The sequence below is a fragment of the Trachypithecus francoisi genome, unplaced genomic scaffold, assembly GCF_009764315.1.
Source record: "Trachypithecus francoisi isolate TF-2019V2 unplaced genomic scaffold, Tfra_2.0 Lachesis_group1, whole genome shotgun sequence".
NCBI classification, from domain to species: Eukaryota; Metazoa; Chordata; class Mammalia; order Primates; family Cercopithecidae; genus Trachypithecus; species Trachypithecus francoisi.
Window position 1 is genome coordinate 183,680,837 of NW_022681454.1, and position 9,829 is coordinate 183,690,665.

A 9,829-nucleotide genomic window follows, 5' to 3' on the forward strand; every position below is an offset into this window, starting at 1 on the left:
GTGGCATCTAATCCCAGTGAGTGCTCCACATCCAGGCTGTGAATCAGATGTCACAGGAAATTCTGCCTCAGGACTGAGGTTGATTCAAGCATCTGGATGTTGTCAAAAGTCCACGTTGTGTGCTGGCCTAACCTGAAAGACCCTATCTGGTTCTAGCCTTTCAGTTCCATCAGTCACCAAATCTAGAGTTACATGGCATCTGTACAAGCTCAGTAGCTGAGGCACGGGATCAGGCCTAGAAAGGAGCTTTTGGAGCGTTTGTTGTAGGGCTAGCTCCAGCTTGGCCCTTCAGGTCCGATAGCTGCACTTTGTCTCATCTTGGGTTCTGATCCTTGGATTGGAAACAAAGTAACTACTCTGATCCCGCAAAGCGGTGGTTCCTGTTCCCAACTGGTGACTATTTTGCCTCCCAGGGGACATTTTTGGTTTTCACATCTGGGATACGGTGTTAGAGGGTAGAGGCTAGGGATGCTGCGAAGCATGTGGCAAAATCCTGTTCCACTCAGAACCTAATAGTGCCGAAGTTGTGCAACCTTCCCACCCAAGGGCTTGGTCTATTTCTTGCTTTTGCCAGCTCCCTAACCCTGAAACACAACAGTTCAAATTTATCAGCATAAGCGTCTCCAAGGGACGTGCACGTTTCCAATGTCGACTGCTGAGACCCATCCGTGGAGATGCAAGCTTAGCAGGTCTTCAGTGTCGACTGCTGAGACCCATCCGTGGAGACGCAGGCTTAGCAGATCTAGGACTGGGCTCCACATTTGCATGTGAACAAGTACTCTGGGTCATTGGGAAGCAAGCGATACAAAGCACACATTGAGGATCACCGCCTTCACGAGACTGAATCTTGCCTCCCACTTGGTATCTGAGACCATCTGCCTGCTGACTGGTTTTCCTGGCACAAACATTCTGCATGTAGGTACTGTGTGTTCTTGGACTACATGTCACCTCATTCACCCTCATGTTCCCTCGGTTCCTGACCCCAGTCCAGCGAGCAGAACTAATTACAGATCTTGACAACAGAAGATACAGATTTAAAATAATACATTGCCTATTCCTGCCGACTTGATCCACTAGTGAAGGAGGACAAGTGGACAAATGGAGAGGGTAGGTGGGGTCTCCATCCTTGTTTATCCCATTCCGCTTTATACAAACCCCAGCTAGACCACTGGGAGAGCAACAGAGGTTAAGAATCACTGCATCTGGCCGGGCGCGGTGGCTCAAGCCTGTAATCCCAGCACTTTGGGAGGCCGAGACGGGCGGATCACGAGGTCAGGAGATCGAGACCATCCTGGCTAACATGGTGAAACCCCGTCTCTACTAAAAAATACAAAAAAAAAAAAACTAGCCGGGCGAGGTGGCAGGCGCTTGTAGTCCCAGCTACTCGGGAGGCTGAGGCAGGAGAATGGCGTAAACCCAGGATGCGGAGCTTGCAGTGAGCTGAGATCCGGCCACTGCACTCCAGCCTGGGCGACAGAGCGAGACTCCATCCCAAAAAAAAAAAAAAGAAAAGAATCACTGCAGCTAAATATTGTCATCTGGTCCACTCTTCTTCCATCTTGAACACAAGGATATCATGAGTTTTGTTTAAAGCACTACTGAAACCAAGATACTCTGGCTTAGCCCCTGACAGATCAGCCTAGTAATCATATCAAAACCAAGATTACCTAAAAGCACTAACCAAAGGAAAAGCTCCCACACCCCAACCTGTGACTGCTCACATTTTTCAGATTGAATAATTTCAATTGTATTTTAGGTTCATTGACTCTTTACCACCTCCAAGCTGCTCCTGAAGACAACTGATTATTATTTTTTAACTTGGAAAACTTTCACTTCTAGAATTTCCACTTAAACTTTTGTTGTAGTTTTTCTTCTCTGCTATGATTTCCTATCCATTTATTATAAGGGTTTTTGGGGTTTTGATTTTAGTAAGAATTATAGTAACTACTTTAAAAATCCACAGTAATTCCAACATCTGGGTCATCTTGAGGTCAGTCCACATTGGTTGCCTTTTTCTTTGAATATGTTTAATATAAATTAGTATAAATGAATATAACTAGTGATTAAAATAAATTAATGTGTTTGGCTCCACGTTTCTGTCTTCTGCCTTCTGTCACTGATGTTTTATTCCTATCCTTGTTGTTTTCTATACTTTATTTTATTATGTCTTTTTCTGTCTTGCGATTTGAAAACTATATGACACATTGTAATGTTTTAATTTTTCTAATTTTTTGCTATTAATTTTAACTAATTTTATTTTTTGGAGAAGTGCAGGTTCACAGCTAAACAGAGCAGAGAGTACAGACTTCCCATATGTCCCTTTCCCCACACACAGCCTCCCCAGGACAGCTTCCTGCCTCACAGGAGCGCACCTGTGACAACCAGGACCTACCTTGACCCTTCGCTGTTGCTCAAAGCTTGCAGTGCACATTCACATTTCCTCTTCATGTTGTACGTTCTGAGTCTTGACAAAAGTATAATGGTGATGGTATATTACTCACTGCTAACAGGAGATGATCTGTCAAGCCACAAAACAATACAAGGAGGAAACTTAAATGCATGTTGCTAAGAGAAGGAGACAATCCGAAAAGTCTACATACTGTTCGATTCCAATTGTATGACGTTCCGGAAACGGTGAAACTGTGGGAACAGTAGAAACATCAGTGGTTGCCATGAACCAAAGGGAAGGAAGAGATGGATACACAGAGCACAGAGAATCTTCACGGCAGTAAAACCATTCTGTATGATACTATAATGGTAGACATACACATTTGTAAAAATCTACCTTAACTTTTAATCTTTTAAATTACGGTGTTTTTTTTTGTTGTTGTTTTGTTTTTTGTTTTTTGTTTTTCTGATGGAGTCTTGCTCTGTTGCCAGGCTGGAGTGCAGTGGCACGATCTCGGCTCACTGCGACATCTGCCTCCTGGGTTCAAGCGATTCTCCTGCCTCAGCTTCCCGAGTAGCTGGATCTACAGGTGCCCACCACTGTGCCCGGCTAATTTTTGTATTCTTAGTAGAGACTGGGTTCACCATCTTGACCAGGCTGGTCTCGAACTCCTGACCTCATGATCCATCTGCCTCAGCCTCCCAAAGTGCTGGGATTACAGGCGTGAGCCACCGCGCCCAGCCGTTTTTGTTTTAAAAACTGCAGACAAGCTGGGTGCAGTGGCTGAAGCCTGTAATGGCTGCACTTTGGGAGGTTGAAGTGGCTGGATTGCTTGAGCCCAGGAGTTCAAGACCAGCGGGGCAACACAGTGAGACCCCATCTCTAAAATATGTATTAAAAAAAACTGCCAGGCATAGTGCTGCATGCGTGTAGTCCCAGCTACTCCAGAGGCTGTGGTAGAAAAATCACTTGACCCAGCAGTTTGAGGCTGCAGTGAGTTATGATCACGCCACTGCACTCTGGCCTGGGCGACTGAGCAAAACCCCATCTCAAAACAAAGAACAACCAAAAACCTACAAGCACCCCTCAGAGATAGTGTGGGTTTGGTTCTAGACCACTGCAATAAGGCAAATCTTATAATCAAGTTAGTTGCACAAACATTTTGTTTCTCAGTGCTTATAAAAGTTATGCTTAAACTATATTGTCATCTAATGACTAATAATTATTAATTAATTAGTAATTACTAGCATTATGTCTAAAAAGTATGCACATAACTTAAAATACCTAATTGCTAAAAAATGCTAATGAATATCTGAGCCTTACCAAGTCATAATGTTTTTGCTGGTGGGGATCTTGCCTCTGTATTGAGGGCTGCTGACTGATCAGCATGGGGGTTGCTGAAGGTTGGGTGCCAGTGTCAATTTCTTAAAATAAAACAATGAAGTTTGTTCCTTTCACAAAAGATTTCCCTGTAGCATGTGATGATGTTTGATCACATTTCACCCATAATAGAACTTCCTTCAAAACTGGAATCAACCCTGTCAAACACTGCAGCTGCTTTCTCAACCAGGTTTATGGAATATCCTAAATCCTTTGCTGTCATTTCAGCAATGTTCATAGCATCTCCACCTGGAGTAGGTTCCATCTCAAGAAAATGTTTTCTTTCCTCATCCATAAGAAGCAACTCCCCATTTGTTCAAGTTTTATCATGAGTTTACAGCAATTTCATCTCATCTTAAGGTTCTAATTCTAATTCTAGTCTTGCAATTTCTACCGCATCTGCAGGGACTTCCTCCACTGACATCCTGAGCCCTCAAAGTCATCCAGGAGGTCTGGAATCAACTTCTTCCAAACTCCTGTTAATGTTGATATTTCAACCTCCTCCCATCAATCACAAATGTCCTTAATGGCATTTAAGGATTGCTATTAAGGACATTTGTGATTCACGGGAGGAGGTTGAAATATCATGAAAGGATTAACGGTGAATCCTTTCCAAAAGGTTTTCAATTAAGTTTATCCAGATTCATCAAAGAAATCACTGTCTGTGACAGCTATACCTTTACAAAATGCATTTACTATTTAATAATAAGACCTGAAAGTCAACACCACTCCTTGATCCACAGGCTGAAGGATAGATATTGTATTAGCAGCCATGAAAATAACATTAATTTCCAAGTACATCTCCATCTAAGCTTCTGGATAGCTAGGTGAATTGTCAATAAGCAGCAATCTTTTTTCCTTTTTTATTTCTTTTCCTTTTTTTTTTTTTTTTTTTTTTTTTTTTTGTTGTTGTTGTTGTTCTTAGTCTCACTCTGTCGCCCAGGCTGGAGTGCAGTGGCGCGATCTCGGCTCAACTGCAAACTCCGCCTCCAGGGTTCACGCCATTCTTCTGCCTCAGCGTCCAGAGTAGCTGGGACTACAGGCGCCGCCACCACGCCCGGCTAATTTTTTTAAATATTTTTAGTAGAGACGGGGTTTCACCGTGTTAGCCAGGATGGTCTCCATCTCCTAACCTCATGATCGCCCGCCTCGGCATCCCAAAGTGCTGGGATTACAGGCGTGAACCGTGCGCCCTGCCCATCCTTTGAAGTTTTGAAGCCAAGCGTTGACTTCTCTCTAGCGATGAAAATTCTACATCTTCACTAAGCTTAATCAATTCTAGCTCTGGACTTAAAGTGAGAGAAGTGCAATTCTTCCTTTCATTTGAGCTCTTTGAGGCCACTGTGGTTATTAATTGACACCCCAGCAGGTGTCACCCTCCCTCCTCTATCGAGTTCACCCACACCGGGGCGTGAGGAACGGGGCTTCCGGCACTCCACAAGCCCTGCGCGCCTGGGGCTCTCCCACAGGGGGCTTTCGGGAGCCAGTGAGCAGGGGCCGTCGCCCTGCTCCAGCCCAGCCACGCTGCGCAGGCAGAAGGAATCTTCCAACCTGCCCCGGCACGCGGGGATTTTGTGTATGCTGCCCTGGCTGCTGTGGAAGTGGGGTTCTCCCACCCTCCGACTCCTCGGTGGCCTCCGCACCCCAACGAATGACAGGAAGACCAGGACCCGCAGCACAGCAGCCTGCTGGGGGCGTGCTCGATGGGACAGCCTGGGCCCGCTAGAGCTGAGTCACAGGACCAAGGTGTGCTTGCGCCACCCACGTCCCAGCGGAGTCGCTGGTGGGGCTGAAACCCCAGGTCGCCAGGCCGGCATGGGAACCCGAAGACAGGACAGCTCCACCTCCGGAGCCCGGGACCCCAGAGGCCTCCGCGTCAAGCACAGATGCAAGCCATCCGGGCGCCCTCCCAACCATTCCAGGAGCCTCAGCGCTAGTCTGCACTCCCCTCCAGCCTGTTAGATGAGCTCCCGTCGCAGAGTTTCAGCAAAAGGCACAACCTTTCCTAGATCTGGCGCCACTGGGGGAGCTGAAGGACGTGGAACAACCCGCTCCGCTGGAATCACTCCTCAACCAGGAGGAACACCGAGCTCTGCTGGAGAAGCTTTAGGATGCGGGGTTGGGACGGGGTGGGGGCAGGGCGGCGGCCTCTCCTTCGCGGTGAACCTCTGGCTGGGTATGGAGAGGCGTCTCTTTCCTTCCAGGTGACCTGTCTAGGATCCCTGAGTTCCAGGTCCGGCGAGAGACTCTACTCAGAGCAGGGCTGTCATTCTTTCCTGAGCATCCCGGGGATCCCAGAGCCGGTCCAGGTACCGGGAGGTGGACTGTCTACCGTGCATGCGCGGGTTTGCAGGCTGCAGGCTAGGCTTTGGGACCCGCCCAGGCGGAGCTCTCATCCCATCTCCCCCGCCCGCCCTGCGTTCTTCAGTGGGTTGGGCGGAGACCTCCATCCCAGGAAACACTGGCCGGGACAGCCACCAGGCCTGCTCTCCTTTCCGCATCTCGCCACCTCTGCCTCCTCCGGCCACCGTCACTCGCCTACCTGTGCATCACCTTGGAGAGCCTGACAGCTAAATGCAGACCCAAGACCCCGCGCAAACCCGAGTGCTGCCCTTTCTATGCGGGAGGGAACGCAGGCAGAGATGGGAAGAGGAACGGAGACAGGGAGGGAGCGATGGAGGGAGGAAAGAACGGATGGACGGAGGGACCTTAGACGCGACGGAGGGATAGAGGGACGGAGGGAGGAAGGGAGGAACTGAGCGAGGGAGGGAGCAAGAGACAGAGAGAGGAAGGCAGAGAGAAAAGCCGTCTTCTGGCTCCAGGACCTGCAGGACCTCGCACTCCGGGGAAATGTTGGATGCTCAGTGCGGGCTGAGTGCTCGGCTCACAGCCGCGTAGGCCTGCGGGGCGCTCACCGGCCCTCCGGATGGCCAGCCCGGGTCACTTCATCCTGGAGCAATTCAGACGAATTCCGTCTCCCAAGGAATGAGCAAATTGCCCAAGAGCAATGAGCCCAGACTCCGGTGATTGTCCGTTTTCCATCCACATGGTTCACAGATGACACAGCCCCAGATTGGGCTTGCAACAGAGCGCGAGGTAGAAAATCCCGTCCACACAGGAGTCGCACTCAGGCCAACTGAAGCGTGGTTTCGTGGTTTCGGGTTCCAGGTTCCTTTGCCATCTGCAAGGGAGCCTGTCGCTCACGTGTCTCTGGCCCCCAAAAGCGTGATCATGTTGACTGTTTGTTTCCCGAGCTCTGTGGGGACCCAGAAACCTCCAGGGAAGCGTGGAAAAGCAGCACCGTGTCTTCGCTCTCCTTTCCAGTTTCCAAACAGGCCACAGTGGAGACTCCCCTTGTTGCAGGAAACAGGAATCCGTCCTCAGGCCGGGATGCCTCCGTCCCCTGCCCAGGCTCCGGGCTCTCCGGGCGGCCTCCCTTTCGCAGACGCTCCAGGCCTTCCCCGCCTCTCCAGCTCCCGAGCTTCCAACACGTCGGGCCGGCTCAGGACCGGGTGTGCTCCGAGGCGTCAGGGTTCAGGGCCCAGGGTCCTGGGATCCCCTCCGGTCCTCCGCCTTGCCGCGGAAACGTTGTTTTTGTTCCCTCGTCGCCCCTCCTGCAAGGCCCCCTCCTGCCCCACACACCCAGAGCCTCCAGGGCTGCCTAGGGGCGAACAGCCGGCCCAGCGCCGCGGGCCCTTTTTCTCCCAAAGCCCACACCGTTGCAGCTTCTCCCGACGAGGACCCGGCCGTGGCCGACGGGGCAGGAAGGCTCTGCTTTGCCCGCGCTGGCACTAGAGCCCCGGCAGTCTGATCCCGGGAAAGAGGGGCTGAGGGGACACCCAGACACACCCAGCACCACGAGCAAACCCACCCCGACACACAGATACACACGGGCGCACGCGCGGGCACACATGCACGGACACACGGACACACGGACATACAGACACAGACACAGCTTGAAAGAGAGCACGGGAGACGGGGATGGAGAGATAGAAACGGAGGGAGAGATGGAGGGGGTGAGCAAGACAGAAGGTGACAGCAGAGCGCGCGGTGGAGGCGGAAGGAGAGAAAGGGAGAGGGTGAGGGAGCTGGAGAGCGACAGCGACGGAGCCTTGGAGGGGGAGGCTCTGCTCAGGTAGACACCGTCCCTGTGAGCAGGCAGGGGTAGGGTGGAGGGTGCTTGGGCCGGGCTGGAACAGGGGGGCAGGGCCCCCCACGCGGGAGAATAGGCGGAGCCCTGAGACGTGTTTTTTCTTGGATTCAGTGGTTGCTTTGGGGGTGCGTTTCACAGGGTCGTTCCTTTGTTTGCTTCTCCCTGTCCTCTCGCTGCGGTGGGCTCTGAGATTTGTAGAGTGCGCCGGTCCGTCTGGCGGGAGCCGTGGCGCCGAGCGTGTCCACGGCCCGAGGCCTAGGTGTCTCTCGTGTCCTCGGGACTGCAGTGTACACGAAGTCGGTGGCAATGGGAAACCGGGTGCACAGGGATGGATTTCCTCGTGGCGAAGACAATGTTCTTCCCCCGGGAAAGCAGCCCACGGGTTCTGGAGCGCAAGTCTTGGCTGGCGTCTGTGGGACCCGCTGCCCCTTCCCGCGGCTTGGACGGTGGCGGCGGCGCTGGATGAATGAACTGAATTGCCTGGGCGTCCGGGGAGCGAGAGGACACCCGGGACCTCGGGGAACCCACGCCTGCGCCTTCGGGGTCGGTCCCCTCCCGCCCGGGTTGGAGCCGCGCTCCTGGTGGGGCTGCGGGGGGTCGGAGGAGGTGGGATGCTGCTGCCTGGCGGTGCTGCAGCTGCGGACCCCCACGAGGAGGCTTCATCTCGACATAAACCTTTTTCTTTCTTCAGCTGATCTGTATCCTTAATTTTAGATTAGCGGTAACTCCAGAAATTTAGAGGCACAAAATATGGTTGCCCACACCGTATAATCGCATTACCACCTCCCATTACCACCACCTTCCCTCCCCCCGCCCCCCCGCCATCCCCCAGTAGGTCTCGCCCCGTTGCCCAGGCTGGCCTCAGACTCCCGGGCTTAAGTGATTTGCCTGCCTTGGCCTCTCAAAGTGCTGGGATCAGAGGTGTGAGCCACCACGCCCAGCCAACCACCACCAAGTTTTCATTCAGCAGCACTGGGTCGTGGAGCTAAGGACCCACAAATTTAGAAAAGTTTTTAAATATCATAACGTTTCTGTGAGGAAACAGTATTTGGTATTAAATTTTTAGACTCTTTTATAATGTTCTGTTTTCTCCACTGAGTACAGTACTAAGTAGCAATTGGAAAATCACAGCAGAAGTCATATTACTTTTTCTAATACAGAGTCCTTGGCTGTTCTCTAAGCTAAACCTGATCACCTACCTTGAGAAAAAGAAAAAGCCCCAGAGTGTGAGGAGACAGGAGATAGTAGCCAAACATCCAAATAGATGGGAGTGAATAAAGCAGATGACACAGATGAGATGTCCAAAGCTCAAGGAGAAAGCCAGATCTTAAAGTGTGGTTTGCGAAGCTATGCTCCAATGGAAATCGTTTTTGAGAAGCCCTGGTTTCTTTCTCTTGCTCTGGTATAGAGACAGACATCTTCTGCCCCAGGCTCTTCAATTCTCTAGGACTGGGCTTCCCCTTCCGCGATCATTCTTTCAGGTTACAAACAAAATCAAAGCCCTTTGCATGGCTTACAAGGGACTGGAGGACCTGGCTGCTTGCTCTTTTATTGCTTTTGAGGACATGGGGCCGTCTGTGATTTTTAAGGAACTCTATGTTAAGCATTTTCTAATTTCCATTTTGAGTCTTGTCTAAAACGTGTGAGAGTAGTGGAGATATTGGGATTTGGTTTAGAAATCCCGGAAACACCACATCCAGATGTCGTGTTTTCTGCTTTACAATTTCATATCCTATGAAGGTTTCAAATGTGATTCTACAGAAATTCCTGCTCAAAAATTTTATCAGAACACTAAGCATCTGCCCCATATAATAAAACCTAATGTTATTTTACTTCAAAATTTTAAGTTTTTGGTATGTAATTCCTAAACTGATTCCTAAACTGTAATACGGTTTAATGTATCTACT